Genomic DNA, 20,740 nt, shown 5'->3' on the forward strand with positions numbered 1-20,740 from the left:
GGGTTCCTGAGGATGCTAAACTGGTGTGCTACTTGGTTGTTTTGGGATGCTTCTGGCACAAAAGGTCAGCAGCCTTTCATGGTTTTATCACAGAATCACAGCATCACAGAACCATTAGGGTTGAAGGGCCCTCTGGGTATCATCCAGTCCAACCCCCTGCCAAGGCAGGGCCACCCAGATCAGGGCACACAGGAAAGTGTCCTCATTAGGTTTCTCTCCAGCCTATTGAAGTCCTGCTGAATGGCAGCACAGCTTCAGGTGTATCCCCAGCTTCATGTCATCAGCAAATGTGCTGAGGGTGCACAATGCCCCTTCATCCAGGTCAAAACTGCAGTGGTTTGAATTGTGCTGTGCTTCCCCTCATTGCCAGCAGCAAGGATGCTGCCAGCCTCAGTCATGCTTCATCATGCTGCTTCCTCAAGCAACCTCCCAGATCACCCCAGAACAGGCAATGAGGGCACTCACTGCTAGCCCTGCAGCAGGGCAAGGCAGCACAAGGCTGTACAGACAGACCCATGGTATAAAAGACTATAGAGCCCCTATACAAGGCCCTCAGTGCCATGGGTTAGTGGTTATCTTGGCAGTGCTGGGGAATGGTTGGACTCCATGATCTTAAAGGTCTTTTCCAACCGGGTTGATTCTATGATTCTATGATCCTATGACTAAACAGAGATTCAAAACTGCAAAAATATTAACTCCCACCAAATCCCAGAAGCATAAAGGTCCTTTAATAGGCCTATACTGCTCTTGCCATAAGCTCCAAGCACTTTGAGAGGAAGTGACCTTTACAGCATTATTGTTTATGATCCCTCCATGTGTGCTGGTATAGGCACAAAGAGTATTCCAATTTATTTAAAAGGTTACATATCAAAACTGAATATGCAGTACAACTGTGTTATCACATCGGATAGCTTCTACACAGGAAATCCAATCCTTGGCATGTATGCCTTCTAGGCACTGGGGCTGGATTCCCTCACCACCAAAAGTAGAGATGAAGAAGTAATATGTCATGAAATAAGTTATTCATCCTTCTTTTCTTGCTTGTAAATAGCCTATAAAACACTTACAAAACTCCCTGAATAATCCCTGGCTTGAAAGTACTCACAGATTTCTTCCAATAAATAGCATTTTAGCTTGCAGAATATTTGAAGATGGGATTCAAGGCACTCAGCACCTTTGCAAGCAAAGACTGTTCATGCTGAATAACTTAGTTGTCTTGGTTTCAGAAACCTGATCTGATATCTTTTTGACCCTCTTAGAGCACCTTAAACATCATAAACAATCTCCCCCTCACCTGCTGCTTGTTAGAGGCACTGGCTGTGTCTGCAGAAGGAGAATGACCCAGCACTGCCTGTTACCTGCCCTCCAGCTGACTCTAATAACTAGGTGAGAAACCACTCCTCTGCTCTGAGGAAATACGTGTGCATTAGCATGTACTTCAGTTCTTTGCTCCCCAAGTAACCAAGTGAGCTGAATCAGTCATAGGGTCTGGGGAAAGTAAAAGGTGAAATCCAGACACATTTGGTCCAGCAAAATAAGTGGTTAGACTCTTAGAATCCTGGAATCAGTGGCATTGGAAAAGATCTTTAAACTCATCCAGTCCAACCATTCCCCAGCACTGCCAAGGCCACCACTAACCCATAGCACTGAGGCCTTGTCTCCACGGTGTGTGAACACTTGCAGGGACGGTGACTCCAGCACTGCCCTGGGCAGCCTGTTCCAATGCCTGAGCACCTTCTGGGGAAGGAATTGTTCCTCAGCTCCATCTAAACCTCCCCTGGTACAGTTTGAGGCCGCTTCCTCTTGTCCCATCCCTTGTTCCTTGGGCACAGCATTGGATGCACTCACAAAACAAAAACTAAACTAAACTTCGATAGCACATTCCTAGGCTGCAGTTATGGATAAGGACCTCTCCTGCTCCCTGCCCCTGAGATCAGCAGTACAGTGGGCTGGCAATTGCAGGTAAAACCTCACCCAGGCTGTTCACCTATACATGTGCCAAGCAGGACACATCTCACCCTTCCACCTTGCCCACTGTTGCTGGTTTCTTCCTCTGCCATGGAAGATTTACTGGACTATTTCTATCATCATCCTTAGTAAGAATATTCTTTTCAGCTTCAGGTCTTCCTGCAAGTAACAACATGCTCAAGACTATGCTGAAATTTCATATACCATGAGAACTGTTTTATACCAATATCTTAGTAGAGTTAGTGTGTCTTAAGTGATGTTAGCTTCCTGTGTGAAAACACACATCACACTTCCGAGTTCCAATGAGTTTAGAGTTCCAGTGTATATACAGGGCTTTTTCTAACTATTAGCCATTGATTTCTACCACAATTCTTGTGTCTTAAATGGTTAAAGAAAAAACCCACCCACTTTGTTAATTCTGCTTGGACATAGCCACTGAACTTGCCAGCAATAATTTCCTGTCAGGACAAATAAGGAGAAATTGGCCTCTAAGATTCACTTTCTGCTGAAGTACAATGTCCAATCCACTAAAAACCAATATTCCTCAAGTAGAAAATGGAAATCTGCGCAGTTTCTTATTTTCTTGTATCTTCTAATTTGGTTCTGCTTCATGATGAATTCTGCAGTCCACAAGGTAAAGGTTCTCCAAAGCAAAAACTGTCCTAAGGTCCATCAGGTATGCAGTCCCATGGAATAGATCCCAAATACTGGGCCCCACGATGGGAAATCCAAATCTCACAATTAAATAGATCACTGAAAATGTATTTTCTGCAAGTATCCAAAAAGTCTAATTGAAAATTTACTTTGGCAAATATTCATGAAAGAGAATTTCAAGTCCTTGTATGCTCAGAGAGAGCAAACTCACAAAGAGCCATAGACATGATCAATTTGGAGCTAATTTCTGAATTCAAATGAATATTCATAGACATTTTTGACTATTCCTTTAACTTCACTACAGACTCACCAGTGCTCATTTGCACCTAGTTTTTATTAGTGCAAATCAGGATTAAAAACACGGAAATCAAAAGTTAAGCATGTCTGAGAAGTGCCAAAAGAAGAGAATTCAGCGGGATCCTTTCTTCTTTTCAGAATGGAATGAATCCAGGTCCCTTTTTTTATTAAGATTTGAGACTAATTTGTGATCTTTTGAAGTTATTGTTCTGCTGTCAGCTCCAGCTATTTATATGCTGTGATACTAAACATTCCTTTACATAATGGTGTCTCTTCCTCCCAATCCCTTAAAAAGCATTCATCTGCAAGACTTTTTTTCCCCTCATTTCCTTGGATTCAGTTGAAATGAAGTTTATCAAACTCTCATGAAATGATCTATTTCAGGCTGGTTTCAAACACTAGAAAGTTGAATATTAAAGCTGCTTTCATTTATGAAAAGATTTACACAATCAAGGGAAAGGAGGAGACAATAAGTTTAAACAGTTGCCGGTCAATGAGTTATTGAAACATTTTCCTAAAGAGTAGCAATAGTCACACTTAGTTAGATTGCTGATATGCTTCAAGGTCCCATGTGAATGAAGAACTCATGGGATATGATAATACAGTAAAAATCCCATTGTTTGGAAAAGCTTTAGTCCCAGAACTTTCTTTTCTTCACATCTTGTGATTTATTCTTTCTCCGTTTGAAGCTGAATTCAGCACTCCTCATTTGATTTTCCTCCAAATTTCTCTGGAAATTCTAGGATGACCCCTGAAGCTGTTTGGAAAGATGGGACTGGATTAAAGGTCACATTTTCAAAGATATTCGAGGTGATTTAGAAGTATAAAGGTCTATTGACCTATACGATTCAAAATGTCTTAGTCACTTTTCAAAAGGGCATAAATCTGGGACTACTTGGCTCTTTCAACCATCTCCCTACTGTTACTTTGTCAACACACACTGAGTTGCATCACAAAAGCTAACAAAGACAATCACATTACAGCTAATCAAGTTTGTGCACTATGATGCCAAAAAGCCACTGGTGAGCCTGATGTCCATCAATTCTTGAAAAGCAACCTATTTGTTCTTCATCATTTCCCCTGGGGAGCTGAAGGGATACAGAACAGCATCTTCTTAAGATTATACCCTCCAATACCACAGCACCTTCTAGAAGTTACAACTGCATCATTCCCAGTTAGTGTTTGCATTTATATAGAGCCAGTTACTTTTCTACAAAAGAATTTGCTGGAAAATATTGGCAATAAATAAGAAAGCTAAAAAATCCAAAATAGAGAAGAAAGGGCCTTCACTCCTCCCCCTTCGTCTGTTTTTGAACCATTTTTCTTAGATTACCCTAACATCTAAAATCAATATTCTTCTCCCAACTTATTTTCTTCAGTACCCAGCTTCTGGGCATGTTTTATACAAGGCAAAGGGAAAGGTTTGGCTTTGAAGTCACAGCAAACTCAGTGGCCAAGTGCATCAGGAATTCACGGAAACACACATGAAGGCAGAGAGCAGAGAATTGGTACAGATCAGAGAAAGTACACAGGCTGCTGCATCAGTTCAGCTTCATTTATTAAAAGGAATTGACAAGATACTCTGTAGTGGAGGCTCTGCTATATTACTTACAGAACAACAGGTCAAACTTTATGAGAAATCTCTGGTGCTGCCTTTCGGGAATGCAAAGGTCTTTCCTCAGGTGGATCATTTCATTCCCTTGAGATAAGGCATTCTGATTCCATCCAGCCTGATCACTCTCCACCTTTCTTTCTTATATCACATTCACCCTTGTTGCAATAATCACAGATTATCTACAGTTCTGAAAAGACAATCAAAACATGCCATCCCCTTAAATCCCCTTCTATTAGTAGAATACGGAGACATGCATATACCTCCTATGTTAAGCGATTAGCTAAGGGAGGATTGATTCCTCCCTTGGTGAAGGAAATTGGTTTAACACAGCTTTCAATTCAAACCACAAAATCCTGAACTATTCTCTCCTATTCAGTATAAATAATATTCATCTTTGTCTTCTTTGCTTCCTCATTTGCCCCACAGTCATTTACTCAACTATGGGGCTGTGAAGATTGCAGGAGCTGTTAGTCTACATGAAGACACTGTTATATTCACACCAAAATATGATATGCAAATACACCATTGTAATTCATCTGTTTCTTTAGGCTAATTTGTATTTTAATGGGTTTGGTCATTGGGAATTGAAGTACTTTAGCTTCAGAAACAGAGCTCGTGGAAAAGCTTTTCCTGAAATATAGAATTTTCAAGCAGGTTTTCAACCAGCTCAAATCATTGTTGAGAACCTTTATTTAGTGAACCAGCACTTCAATAAATAAGACAGAGATATGACTTTTGTATAATAGCCCATCATTTTGTATATGAGATATAGGGATAGCAGAGAAAGCCCTGCACCACTGGGATAGTCAGACAAGCTATTTCTGAGGTATAATGTAGTCATAAACCATGGTTTGAATATTATTCTAAAATGACTTTTTCAGAAGAAAATTTAAATCCATTTAAAAGATGCCATCAAGAAGTGATAGACAAGTTCTGGTCATCACTGGGAAACAGAGTTGTGAGGGCCTCCTATGTCAGCTGGCGAAATAGAGTGATGGGAACACGCACAATGTTAAAGTGGTGGGTGCCCCAGCCTGGCATCACCAGAGAAAAGAAGGCTCAGGGGAGACCTTATCACAGTGTTCCAGTATTTAAAGGGGGGCTACAAAGAAGATGGAGACTCCCTTTTTACAGGGAGTCACATGGAAAAGATGAGGGGTGATCGGCACAAGTTATCCTGGGGAGATTCTGGTTGGACACTGGAGGAAAACATTTCCCAATGAGAACAATCAGCCACTGGAATGATCTCCCCAGGGAAGTGGAGGATTCACCCACGCTGGACACTTAAGATTTGGCTGGACAGGATGCTGCACATCTAGGCTGGGTCATGCTTTTCCTAGAAAGGTTGGACCAGATGATGCTTGAGGCCCCTTCCAACCTGGGATTCCAGGATTCTATGAAATTCCTTTGGGAAGGGGTGTAACCCTTGTCTGTGCTGGGTGTGGCACTGGCTAGCCAGTGCCTCCTGAAGTCACACAGAAGCTTGAAGACATTAATTTTCCCTACCAAAAAGCACCGAATTCAATTTTTATGTAAACTGGATTTAGTCTGACATGTGCAGAAGCTGGATCCTCCACTGGCAACACTCACTATAGGAAACCTGAGCTTTTAAAGGCACACACACCAGACACCTTGGAGCTGTTCTTCATCAGCTGGGGATTGCTGAGCTCACTGCCGCTGGAAAGCCTGCACTGTCATGGTCAAGCTAGAGTGGTGAGTGCTGGCAGTTGTTGGCTCTTTAAATAGATCATTTCAGTTTGGATGGGAAGAACATGCAGATTCCAGACCACAGTCTGGGAGGATGGTGAAAGAGACTGAGATTAAGAGAGCTATCACTAACAAACCTCATGTGCTGAAAACAAGGGCAGTAGAACTCCTGACGACAGATCATTTCTGTCATCATGTTTGAGAGTTTGAGTTGAGAGTTTGAGAGAACATCGATTTAAAAGGTGTAATCAGATCAGTTTATTGCAAGGACCAGGAAAAAAATATGGAAACAGTGAAAGTGAATACAAGTATATCCTTTGCTATATTTCAAACCAGTAGCATAGCTTTACCCAATTAGAGTGAAATCCATCTTATAAGAAATATCTAATTAGATATGGTAAACTTATTTTATTTTAAAAGAAAGACATTGATGACTCCTAATTATACACATACATGTTCTCTAAGTAAATTAGTTATTGTCTAAGCCATGCCGAACATGGCCTTATACAACAGTGTCATCTAGTGGTCAGCGGCCAGACTCTGCCTTAGCTGGGAGGAAGATGGTCCAAGGGAGAAGTAATAACCACCGGGTTTGTTGGTTGTCTGTTTAACAGATTGCATTATCCCACATAACAAAACACGATTCATGATGTCCATGTTAATGACGAGCATTTCAGAACACGAGCAGAAGGCATGAACGGAATGATACACGGACACTGGGAGAAGAAAGGGAAAGCCCATCCGCTGCCAGTCCAATAGTCTGTGCCAGGGGTGCTTTCTGCTATGTTAGCAACAGCGCTACTTTTAATCCTTTCTTTGCCTCTAGATTTGTTCCCTGTAGTGCTTTTGGTCCAGATTTATAGTTTAAGTTGAGGGATGTTTTGCTGTCGACTGTGCGCAATGCTGATGGGTCCACAGCCTCACCTCGCCATCAGCAAACAGGGAACAGCAACCCTGCACACTACTGAAGTGATTTAGATCAGTTTACGCATTCAGGTCCACAGTCCTTCACATGGAGCTGTTGTGCTCTCTTGTATTCCAGAAAGCTGGCTAATACTTTGCTTCCTATCAGACAGCTAACAGCGCTGGGTGAGAATATAGGGAGCTTGTGCTGCCTCTGAATGCGACACTAGAGACAAAACTCCCCGGGGAATAAATAATTACATCTTACAGGCCTGCATCCTGAAAGCATTCATAATTAACGGGAAACAGAAAAATCCTGATGTGATGACAACATGCCCTAAAAGCTCTGCATCACCGTGGCCCTGAATGACCTGCCATCGGCTGAGCCCTCTACCAGGAAATCATATTATATGAAAAAGAAGAAGTTTGTATTCTGGAACTAGGTGGAAGTTCTGGATGACAGCATTGTGAATGTACAGTCCTGATACAGACACCTAGCACAGGCTCCAGTGAAAGCCATGTTTTAGAACGTATATGCCTCTGAGATCCAACACTGATCATAATGTCCAGACATGCAAACCAGACAGTATTTCTCCACTCCTCACAAAACAGGTTCCTTCTCTTCCCAGAAAAGCCCTGTGGCTCAATACCAGCAATCCTGACAAAGCCGACATTCCAAACTGTCAGACTTGCAAGCCATGACCTTTGAGGTAACCAAATACAATCCAGATTCCAGCCCAAATCACAGAAGTGCAGTACTATTTCCAAGAATCTACTCATTCAAACTTATTCCTGGAAGACTCGAGCCTTATTTCTTGACAAATAAATTCCACAATTAGGATCATTAAAAGACTGAATTTCATTCAGAATAGGTCTTTTTGAGCATGTGCTACAAAAATTTCACAACACATTCTGCACAGGTCTTCAGCATCTAGTAATTACAACTGGTATTGTCTTATATTCTCCCTGATTAATGACATCAAAATAAGCTTATTTGGAGGTAAGAAAGAAATGAAGGGCTGGATTTGATGCACCAACCCTGATCTCTAACCAGCATGGGGTTTTCCCTACTCCCTGCTGCTGGGTCCCACTTACCCAGCTTTTTCCCTCAATCCAGCACTCCTGAGCAGGGCTACACTAAGTCAGCATTCTTCCACTGGATTGTTCCTGTGATCAATAGGGAAAGGACAATGATTTATTTATAAAGCAGCAATGCAGCACTGCAAGCATTAGTTCTCTTCTGGAAATGTTTCCCATTTGATGCATTTCCTACAGGAAAGAATGCACAATAAACTTCAGTGGGAATTGTAGCCTTTTGTTAACTTTACCCCCTCATTCTTTTCCCTTTTTTTTTTTTGAGTACTATGCGGGTTTTTTTACTTAAAGCTTGCAGTACATTGATTTAGCAAGGAATAGGTAATAGCCACATCAATTTTCTCCCTGTGAGATGTATTGGTAGAAAACAACTTTTTAACTAGAAACAGAAATGACTGATCCATTGCCTATTATGAGCTATTCTGATTACATTATACATAGATCATACAGTTGATCTATATAAATAACATAGGCAAGTTATGTATTTTAGCTATGCTTCAACTAACATAGGCAGTATTGTTAAACGCAGGAGCTCCAGGTCACAGTATAGGATACTAGAAATTGCTATTTTGCATAGGAAATGGGATCTATGTCTCCAAGATCCTTATTATGTTGATTATTACAGTTAGGAGAAATAACATTCAGTGCTATTATGGCAATTTGAGAACTAAAAATGCATCTGCAAAAAATACAGCTGGCAACAATCTGGGCACACACTCAGGGTTCCCACAAGAGGTAAATGGGGTAGAAAGTGTGTTTTACACCTTCAAAAAGAGATGATCTTTTTCCCCCTTTTAGGTTGCATGTTTCTTCCTAATCATCATTTTGCAATATAATGTCAGACTGAAGCACAAAAGGGATTTTTTTTTTCCCCCAACAATTGGAATTGCCATGGCAACACCCCAGATCTCAGATAAAGTTTGGTCCTGTACCGATAGTCACATTAGCATTTGTTTTTGTGCTAAGCGCAGCACTGTATGTGAAAAGCACTTTGGTCTCTCTAGCTAAATATAAGAAGGTGTCATTTGATTATTTCAGGAATGGGAACGATAGGAATTTGATAGCTCCATAGGAAGCTTCATCTGCAAAATCACATCTTTTCTATAGGACACAAATCATTACAGGACAATTAGGCACAGTAATTAGCTGCCAATATTAAGAGCAGTTGCTTGCACCTCTAGTCTCAATTATCCTGAATTTTAATAACTGTCCACTGTCCCTTTCCCATCAGCTTTTAAGTGTCCCAACCATGTTAATCTTCAGTCTTTGAATTCAAACCACACTCATATATATATATATATATATATATAAAGGGATGACATTAAGTGATGCCTTTAAGCTACTGAAGACTCAAAGGAGACTATTTTTCCTAGACATATTTATGAGGAGAATTTCCTTACACTAATTCAAAGAATCAGATGAATTTAAACACAGACTTTCTCTTCCTGACACTCCAAAATCCTCTCCAAAGTAGAAGGAAATCAAAATCCTTTGAATTATGAATATTCTAATCTGGCATATCTACGTATCTATACACATAAAGGTATTTAGGATGTGTTCAGGAGATTTTTATCTTGTAACACTACTCTGCAGGCTTGTAGAACAACCTCCCAGAAACAAAATACAGATGGAGAATACATGACCGCTCGAGCTGAAAGCCGATTCCTCCCCAAGCAGAAAACAAACCCAGAATATACTTTCTATCAAAGCAGCATACGGCTCAGATTTCAATCACTGATTTTCTCAACTAGTGCAGAGACAAAGCCTTTGTTTTCACAAATACCATGGTGGAAATATCTTCAAGATAACCATACTTGTTCCCAACTAAACTGCCTGACAAACTACAGTGTCAAAGTGCTTACTATGAGTTTCAACAGTTCTTATGGAAAAAGAAATAGTACAAAATACAAAATGAGATTGAAACTGTATTGCAAAAATAAGAGATTTCAGAAAGATTTGATTATCCATTACTGGGCAAATGTCAGGCACTATACAAACAAAACAATACAAATACATGGTGTTGGTATACTCGAGCAGGTGCCACATACTCTGTAAAAAAATGCAATGAAGAATATAATAGGCAATATTTCCAGCTGGAGACTGTGTAACTCAAACGTAAGACCTGTGTCTCCTTTTCTCTTTAAGGGACAGATGGCCAAACAGGCTAGGAAAGGATCTTCTAGAAGCCTGACATTAAACAAGGCAGTCATGGCTGTCACTGGAAAGATCATAGTATCCTAGAATCCCAGCCTGGTTTGGGTTGCAAGGGACCTTAAAGCTCATCCAGTTCCAACCCCCTGCCATGGGGGTTCCACTAGGGCAGGATGCTCCAAGCCCCTGTGTCCAGCCTGGCCTTGAACACTGCCAGGGATGGGGCAGCCACAGCTTCTCTGGGTACCCTGTGCCAGCGCCTCAGCACCCTCACAGGGAAGAGCTTCTGCCTTAGATCTAACCTGAACTTCTTCTCTTTAGATCTTGAATTCTAACTTTTTAAGAGTATACAGGGTCCACTTGAAATACTCTTCATATTAGAGGTACAACTTCATGGGTCCAGGATGACACACAGGTCCTCAAATGAGAAAAGTGACAAGCTGCAAACCGTATTTAAGGGCAGAATAAGCTAATGACCAAACCCAAACCCACAAATATCTGAAAACAAAAGCAAAGCACAGGGCTAGATGCTGTTAGCTGCTGCAGGGCTCAGTCTCCAAGCACCCAGCAGTACTTTAAGTCCCTATTTACTTGACCCAAGAGGTGTGCATAGCTCCTTACTGGAAATCTTGTTGCCTTGATACACAGGGGTCCTTCCCTAGACACACGAGTATTTTGGGTTAGGCGAGGAATCCTGAAACACTTTTGAGGTCAAGAGCCTTGAGAGCTCCAAAGCTCTTGCCAGATAAATCCACCATGTCACAGAATCACACAATCCCAGACTGGTTTGGGTTGGAAGGGACCTTAATGCTCATCCAGTTCCAACCCCCTGCTACAGGCAGGGACACCCCACACTAGAGCACTTAGAACCAACTAACTTACATGTGTTTCATTTTTGGTATTTACTGGTGGATACTCAGGAAGAGAAGTGGATTACTTGCTACAATTCTTCAACGCTGTTTACTTTATCCTCTAGATTTCGATGCTGCAGAACAGCAACCTGCTTTAGTGTAAGGTGTCCCTGCCCATTGCAGGGGATTGGAACCGAATGATGTTAAGGTCCTTTCCAATCCAAACCATTCCATGATTCTCTGCGAAATAACTGGCATCTTCTTGAAGACATCTGCTTACCTTGAATCTGCTTTTCCAGATGTCACACTTATTATTATTCCCTGGGATGCAAGGCAATAAATGAGTGATGAAAACTCAGTACTTTGGAGATTGCAAACCAAACCAGAAAACTGGGAAGGACCTGGGAAGAAAAAACAGACAGCAGTGAGTGTCTGAGGGATTTTATGCCTTTCCTTGCTCCCCTACAGTTTCTCTAGTAGTTGCTCTTTGAAGGGAATAATATGTAGGTAGCTGTGTCACTGGTAGCTCTATCTGCAACCATGCAGTTGTGGTTTTATTATGCAGTGTTGTGTTTTAAGAGCCATTTGAAAGCATTATTGAAATATCTCGGTGCACATTATGATGACTTCTGTACCAGTAACTAAAGATGCAGTCCCCAGGAAGTGCCATTTATTTCAGTGGAGCACAGCTGCACTAGAGGAAAAAGCCTGGGGCACCCGCAAGAAGCAATAGGGAAGCAGAGGGAATCAGCAGCTTGTGTCTGATTTGAAAGAAGAAACATCTCTTCTAAAGCATTTATTTGCAAACACCTTGCACGATTACAGGTATTTCTAGAGGACTCCCCCATTTGTTTTAGTTCTGATTTATTTGGTCTTCAGGTGTTTTGGTGATTTTGCTAATCTTTCCCTTTGCAAATAAATCTACTCCTTGCAAAGAAGTCTAGCGGGTCTTTTTTTAGTATCCAACATGCCCACACATGGAGGTTACACACTGAAAAACATATGCCCCTTTTCAACTTGTGCTTGTGCTCTAATGGAGGAAAAGCAGCAAGTCCATGAAATGTCTTTCTTCCTATGTAAAAACTGGGGGTTTCATTTTGTTTCCATTTTAGACAAATACGACTGAAATGACAACTGGGAACAGCAGTTTCTGAAAAGCAGCCACTGTTAAAACTATTGCTGTAGAGAAGCACAAAAAGGATTGAAATAAAATTCAAGCCAATTCCAAACCTCTCGCCTTTTTTTTCCCCTAAAAATGAGGATTCCATTTCTGATGACTCCAAATGTAGGAGGTTGGTCTGGGAATTTGCTTCTCCTGCTGTCAAAGTTGTGCGTTGTGATCTGGAACAGGTCACTTAATCTCTATCTGCTGTTTTTCTTCTTCCTTCCTTAGCTGTCTAATTTATACAGTGAAATATCAGGACAGACTATAGCACTCTGCTGCCAATACAGCGCGTAGAAAAATGAGGCATGATCTTTTAAATACAGTATTCATTATAATACTGGCATTAGAAATGCTTTGCTCTTTTACAATGCAAATGAGAACATCTCAGTTATGGAGGTTACACATACACATGTCACAGAAGCACATTTAAGAACAAGCAAATCTATTAAAAAAGCAGAATAATCTGACTGAGTAAATTTCATGGGGTAAAAATCTGATCATGAAGGACACTGCACAGTGCATAATGCAGGAGACGGTATATTCATTTATGTGTCTCTCTGTATGCAATTTCAGTAATTAGAAAAGAAATATGATGCTAAAGTTGCCATAAATAACAGAAGTAATCAAGATGCCTTTTGCTCTTGTGTGGTTTTGGAGATTTTTTTCTTTATGTCTGACTTACAACTCTCTTATTTCCTTTGTGTGATCTCAAGAGATTAAAGTCCAAACTACCCAGGTACATCACTGGCAAAATAAGTCATTATGACATGCTCAATTTTTAGAGTCATTAGCTATCTGCAGGCATCGTCTTAAGCAGTGGCGTTAAAAAACCTAAAGAGAAAAAGACAGGATATATGAGAGTAAAAAGCCTTTGTGGGTGTTGATGGAAGTATATGGAAGAAACCAGCAAGAACAGCGAATAATGGAAGATTGCTAGTGCAGGTAGTGGGCTTATCTAGATGACAAATTGATGAAGAATGAGGAGGAAAACTATGTTGATTTAATGCTGGCAATTTGAAGCATAGGCTGCACAGCTGTTTCAGACAGAAATACCAAGATAAATTCAGAAGCAACCCCTGCTCTGACAGATTAATAAAATACCAAGAATTATTTGAGCTTCTTAGAGGAAGGGATCACTAAGGACCCCTTTGAATACCCCAGATACTGCACATAAGAATAAAAGAAGAGCTCACCCAGCCCTTGCCTGCCTGTTATCATGAACATACTTTAAACTGATAGCCAAGCTTTTCTTAAAGGTATGAAAAAATACATATTAGAAGTGAAAAAGTAAAGAATAAAGTTAACACCTTCTGCCTTAGATCTAACCTGAACTTCCCCTGTTTCAGTGTGAACCCATCACCCCTTGTCCTCTCGCTACAGTCCCTGATGAAGAGTCCTTCTCCAGCATCCTTGGAGCCCCCTTCAGACACTGGAAGCTGCTCTGAGGTCTCCACACAGCTTCTCTTCTCCAGGCTGAACAGCCCCAGTGTTGCTGCTCCAGCCCCTGATCATCCCTGTGGCTCCTCTGGACTTGCTCCAACAGCTCCATGTCCTTCTTATGTTGAGGACACCAGCACTGCACACAGTGCTGCAAGTGGGGTTCTTAAACTCGTTACTCACATTACTACTGCTTATCCTGGTAAATGGGAAATCCAAGCTTTTTACACTTCCAAAAGAAGACAAACTGACTCCAGGTAAACATTTTCACTGCTGCTTTAAACATATCTGTGCATGCTGAGCCCACCATTCCCTCACTAAATATGAATGACCACGGTTCCCTGGTTCTGCCAGGTGTTTACTACGGGGTCTGAATGCTCACTGCTAACAGCGCCAGTCTACTCAGTCATTACACAGTACATTCTAGCACATTTTACTCAGCAGCCAGCCATGCCTTTTGCCTGGAATTATGAGAGAAAGTTTGATTTAGCAGCATTTTTGCCTAGCTGCAAACAATCCAGCCCTCTCAGAAAGGCTATACCACTGCACCAGCAGCTTTCCACTGCTCTATTCCAGAACCCGTTGGCAAAATAACATGGATTACTTTGCAGACCTAAAAGATCAGAGCTGAGAGCTTGCTCTTTGCTGGGAGAGAAGCTTGCTATGGAAGAATGCTTAGGCAGTAAGACCACATGAAAACGTCAAGTCTGCCAAGAAATACCAATGGTATGGAGTAATTCTACCAGAGATGACACAATTGCCCCTCTAATGATATGAGCCTGTTTAAGGAGTATATCTGAACTACATTCTTATGAAAGACGTTAGGCATTCCCAGTGATTTCCTATTTAATACTGGGAAAACTTCAAGATGAAACAAGCTCCTCTGAGCAACTTCTAAAGCCAGGTTTTACTTTAATTTTATCAGCATTGCCTAAATTTATTATTCATTGCACAACCCTCTTCCAGCACTACCTGGAACAGTATAAGCACTCTAAGCACTAATTTAATACTAAGATGGTCTATGTTGTAAAACTGCCCACCACCTCCTCATCTCAGTTCTGGAAAGAACTGCTCAAACCTCAGTCCAACAAAAATCCCAAAGGGTGGGGAAGATCAGAGGATACGTAATGTAAGTGACTTACCCTTGATTTCTGGGTTGAACCTATTTTTCTTGCAGTCCCTGTAGATGTAGTACAGAAAAGGTGTTACTGGAATGCTTTTTTGTCAGGCTGCTGGTTGGTTCTGGTGGTCAAGAAGGAAACTCCTTTATGAAGGAACCTACTGGGAAAGGCCTGTTGTGATTTCTCACCTCATTTGCAGCACCATGGCTTAAACACAATTTGAAAATCAGTTTAAGTTGCAAATTACATCTTAATTGATGCTTAGTGCTAAGAAGAGGTATAAAGCACTTGCCTTCCAGGACCAAACTTGACATTCCTCTAGGGGACTTCATTCTTATGGGAAAACCTTTGTAGACTCAAGTGTGTCCTTCAAAATCTCTCTCACGAGCTTGTCTCCTTCTGGTCATGAAACTTGATTGCCATCCTTCACTAATTGCTTCTGTTTTACTTGTGTACCAGTTGCAATGATCTTGATTTTAAAGCCTGTGCACTCATTCCTATGAGGTAACCTCCATTTCCCACCACAGTCAGCAGCAGCATTTCCTGACGAGAGAATTAAGGATTTTCTTCTATTTAGGGTCACATATTTAATCTCTAAGCAGTGACCCCATATTCTTCTTCGTGGTTTGTTTCTGAAACTGCTTGCTTAAGGCTGGGTAATTTTATAATGTTTAATATCCAGTGCCAGGTCTAACTCTGCTTGACTTTTGTCCAGTTCACCTTAGTCCTGTGCTTCTTTACCTCTTTTGCATAGATTTCTTGGCCTGTCAGTCCTTTCTGCAATTTCTTTTCATTCTCCTCATTTATTTTTAACAACGTGGCCTTTCCTCCAGTTAGGTTTTTCACTATAATGTTCCCTTCTTTGTTCTGGATATTAATTCATTTGCTACCTTTTGAGTAAGAAAGTTCCAGACCTCCTCCACATTTGAGTTTCTGAGCTTCTGCGGTAGAGTGGTTTAATCATTCACACCTGTAGAGTCTCAAACTTTGAAATCCTCAGTTACATACCTATTTGTTTTACTCCTGTCATTTAATACTATCTGAATCACATATCAGAAGTTCTTTAACCATGACTTAAATGAAACCTTAAAATCGGTCTCTTATCGATGAAGTGAAAAAATGGCAGCTCTTACCAGCAGAAATAAGCAGCATTATTAGCATTTGTTCTCCAAGCTCTACTGAAGAAGTTAAACACTTCCATATGTGGGGCTGCCCACCCGTATGGTCACAACTCCTGGGAGTACTTAAAGCTTTAACCATGCACAAAATATCAAAACACAAAATGCTTTAAAAAGATCCCCTTTAGTAACCAAACCCAACCCTACAATACCTTCCAGATTAATAGCATTATTCTAACCATCAACCCCTGATTATGAAGTGCAAACAACATATAGCTACAACTATTGCTGCTTATTTTAACCTGCCTCATAAATTAACATGCAATTCTCTTTTTTGATGACCACATCCCATTCTGTATGTTTTTACACTGTGTTCTTGTAATCCTTCTGAAATCCCACATTTTGTCCGTACAGCTCAGTTTATGTGAATACAAACATTTCAATCCCAGTTTTTAATCAGATGAATCAAAATCCTTCTGCTAATTACAGCACCTAACTCTACTCCTGAAGAACTGCACCAGCCTGTTGCTTTTCCCTCCGGCTGCTGCAATTTCCTTGACAAACCATCTCAGTGGATGCAAGTGGGGTCTCACCAGAGCAGACAAAGTCATCTTGACATGAAGTCTTGAAAATCACATTGTTTCCTCTGCTATTCTTTTCTAGAATTTGGCAATGGTTCTTCTTAGCATTTGAAGACAAATACTTCCCAGTTTTGAAGACAAAGAGCCTCCAAAACTGTACACGGTGCAAACACATCATTCTAAGAGGACATCAAATTTGGGCTACAAAATAAATGAAGTCTACTTGCCTGTGTGCTCGTGCCACATCTCACTCACACATTCACTAAACAGCATTCCCACTAGATCCACCAGACGTCTTAGCTAATCCTAAGCAAGATATGCAGTGGTGGTAGAACAGGCATTATCTAGTTCATGGCATTTCATTGGGTCTAGGCACAGGGAAACAAACACCCTCCAACACTTTACTTGTCAAATAGTAGCAACTGATATTTTTAAAGCATAAAGATATTTAGTATGGGGTTATATATAAAATAAGGGGTTATTAGTAGAACAGCTGTCTACTCCACTATCAGTTTCATATGTATGTATGCTATCAGTTTGCCAAGAAGCTTTGCCTAAGTAAGGGGTAGGAGATCAAGCCAAAATGTAAAAACTATTCTTTCATGTAGAAATCAATCTCAGCTTTTTTGGGTACAGGAGGCATCCCTTTTAATGGTGTTGAAACTATTTTGAGCTGGTTTAGCAATTTTGTAGCAAATACTGCATGGAGAACAAGAATCTTCTGTTGGACCAACTGCCAAGTTTTCACACAAGGGCTTTCCCACATGTTAATATTTGATAGTGAAACGATCCTAAAATGTTGTAAACACAGCTGTTTCCATCCTAGGATTGATGCCTACTGTGCTGGGCAAAGCCCAGCACTCGCAAAGTTCCCTAATATTACCCCTTTGTATTTTTTACTTATTCATAAGCCTTCTTCTCTGGCTAATCATATTGTGCGGTAACACACATTGTTCTTTTGGTCACTTATGTGTCTCAGCAGTTTCCAGGTTTCTAAACCAACCTCCACTCCTAACTGACATGCATCATTTGTTTGCAAGGACTTAACAACAGGTCTTCATAAACTCAGCCTGATAGGCTGCGAAAGAAATCAGTTACAGTCTGTGTAAATGGCAAGAAAGGGATCCATGAAGCAAATTCAGAATTTACACCTCAGACACTATCAGACCCTGTGGATTTCCTTCCAACTCCAGCAGACTCTCATTGTTTGCTTAACCTGGATATTGATTGTAGTTAGACTGCTGGCTCGCTTCCTTCAGCTGCGATTCTCAGGTTGGCAGTTCCACATACATCATTCAAATTCCTCTCTGCAGCCACGTTCACATTCTTTCCTCTGGGTCATAATCCACTCTCCATGACCACTCCTTCTTTTCTGCATTACAGTGATGTTTGGGGTGTTTTTTTTTACATTTTCTGATCTCTGGAGAACACAAAGGGGCAGGTTTTAAGCACTGTCCTTTACAATTAGCAGCACAGAGTTTTATGAAAGAGAAGAGCTCAGTGACAGAAGATAGAAGTAAGAGATTCTGTGGCAGTATAGCTGTAGAATGAAATTTCTATTTGTGTTATGAATTACTATCTACATATAAGTAGATATATACATAGATATAGATATAAGTAATATCAACATAATACTTATTCCATCAATAACTATTAAAATGTTAATTAGGTCTCATGTAGATCCTCATTTTATGTCACTAGTTTCAGAGGACTGAAAACACCTTTTATATGAAAAACTTCCTTATTAGTCATCCTGGTACTGAATTAAGGCAATAGGTACACAAAGTTTCTGTCTATAAAGAAAGGAAATCTATTAAAATATCATGAGTAGGGAGGGTTAATTCAAACACCAGTCCATAAACCTGGATTGGTTTATGTAGGCTCACCTACCAGCCCTTGATTAACTGGGTCACTGAAAGCATGTGTGAACAAGAAAAGATTGCTAAATCCTTATGAAGCAAATCTGAAAAGTCTAACAACAGCCTAAAAAGATAAACCAATGATCACAGGTTTGCACAGTACTTTCAGAGCCTGTTCATTACACTGCAAGAGCTAAACCTGAGAATTGTTCCATTTCAATGGGTTATAAACAGACATCGGTAAATGAACAACATTCCTATCAGTCACTGTCTCTTCTTTTCAGTTATTTAACAACCAGAACCACACCTAGTCATTGATAAACAGGTTCACTGCGGTACAGTATTAATCTGTTTCCTTCTACTTAAAGTTCAGAGCTCCCAAATGAGGCATCAGGGAAATTAAAAATAGAAAGAACGTGGATTCATATATCAAATGGAGTCAATAAGCCTTTAAAGGTATGTTAAATATTAATATATTGGTTGCATACTTTGGGCCTAGGAGATACTCTAGTATTTCATGGCATGAAGGACAGATTGCTAAATATGCTATTCATCACAAAGCAAGGACAGCAGCAATTATTTGGAAACGTGAAACCATTCCTTCAGCAGAAGAGACAATGCGAGATTAGAACAGATGGACTCGATCTGACAACAGTGCAAAGTATTAAAAAGGAAAAAAATCGATGCTTTCATATCCAATGAAGCTTGGCAACTGTTTTTAGATATTGTAAAAATTATGAAACCCAATAACGCTTCACCTGGAACATTTTCATGTCTGAAATTTGGCAGAGTCACATCACTTAAAAGGATAGCACATCTCTCGATATCGATCAGGGCTTTGTATATCTACAGTGTCATAAAAACGATCTGCAGCTATAAAAGAGATAACACGATTATGAGTACCCTACATTGTAATTTCCTTTGGGCAGTCAGAAAGCAAAGACAGTCTGATAGTCTCTGAAAGAAAATCAGCTTGGAGGATATCCACTGTCTGACAGAGAAGTCATTGTACAATATTCCAGTTAAAGCACCTTCCCAACTCATAGGAGAGCTTAACAGTCACCTTTCAACCAAAAAGCTAAGCATCTCACAACTGATCTGAGAGATTTAATGCTCTAACTCCTTTGGTAGTTCAGCCATGGAACACAAAGTTAGCCTTATTTTGAACCACAATATGGAGCTTACTATAAAGCTTGCTCTAATAAATGGTATGATATGAAGGTCAGCCTTTAATTTACCATCAAGCTGTCTTCTGGGTGTAAACATAATGCCTTCTGCTTACACACTACACAACCCTGAACAAGAACTCTAATTGACAGCGTATTTCAGTCCTGGAAAAATGTCCTCTTTGAGTCAAGGTGCCCAACGTCAGCACATTCACTAGTATGCTGATTATTTGCACTGCAGTGGTGGAACAGAGTCAAACACCAGGAGCCCTCCATACCCTGCTTCTGCCTGCCTAGGGAGCCGATGGAATAAAACAAGATTTAATCCTGTCCGTATCACTGTGCAGTTGGTGAAACTCAGCAAGTCAACATTAAGCATTCCAAGTGGGATTGTAGCCTAAAGGGATCACATGCAGGCTGCACATGAGAGTGAAGGAATAGCTTGGTTCTGCTTCAGTGTTTGTAAATTTAATTTGCTCAAGAAAAAGCAGCTCTGGAAGGGATTATGAGCTAGGATCAACACTCTAACCAAAGGAAAAGGGGAAATGCAAGTAGGAATAATATTGACGTTTCTGTCATACAAAATAGCTTTTTGGGCTTAAGTGAATAAATGAAAGTTGGAGGCGACTGCAGCTCAGCCCTGCCATATGTGAATTGGTGGTCCTGATTAGAAGGGCCTAGAAAGGCTGAGTATTTCATGGAGATTGTACAGGCATCTAGAAAAATACACATTTTACAAAATGCTCAAATTTATTTAGCAAAATATTGCCCAGTATTGTCTCAGTGCAATAGCTATTTCTTTAAATTAGGGGGGTAATAATATTCATGGCATAACAACTTCTGACATATTGACCCTTAATTATTCCAAGATCTAATTCCACAGGTTGAGGGAAGAATCACAGAATCCCAGACTGGTTTGGGTTGGAAGGGACCCTAAAGCTCATCCAGTTCCAACCCCTGCCATGGGCAGGGACACCTTCCACTAGAGCAGGTTGCTCCAAGCCCCTGTGTCCAGCCTGGCCTTGAACACTGCCAGGGATGGGGCAGCCACA

General features: G+C 40.6%; 1 long non-coding RNA gene across 1 annotated transcript; it reads right to left on the reverse strand.

The window, feature by feature from the left end:
* Window positions 1–4,460: 4,460 nt before the first annotated feature.
* LOC134157346 (uncharacterized) lies at window positions 4,461–12,202 on the reverse strand. Its single transcript, XR_009962290.1, has 3 exons — window positions 11,522–12,202; window positions 8,240–8,311; window positions 4,461–6,327 (listed from the first exon to the last, which is right to left on the reverse strand). It is a non-coding gene; the product is annotated as an uncharacterized LOC134157346 (long non-coding RNA).
* Window positions 12,203–20,740: the final 8,538 nt, after the last annotated feature.

Source organism: Pezoporus occidentalis, unplaced genomic scaffold (assembly GCF_034315485.1).
Source record: "Pezoporus occidentalis ecotype Australia unplaced genomic scaffold, CSIRO_AGI_Poc_V1 ctg94, whole genome shotgun sequence".
Classification (NCBI taxonomy): domain Eukaryota; kingdom Metazoa; phylum Chordata; class Aves; order Psittaciformes; family Psittacidae; genus Pezoporus; species Pezoporus occidentalis.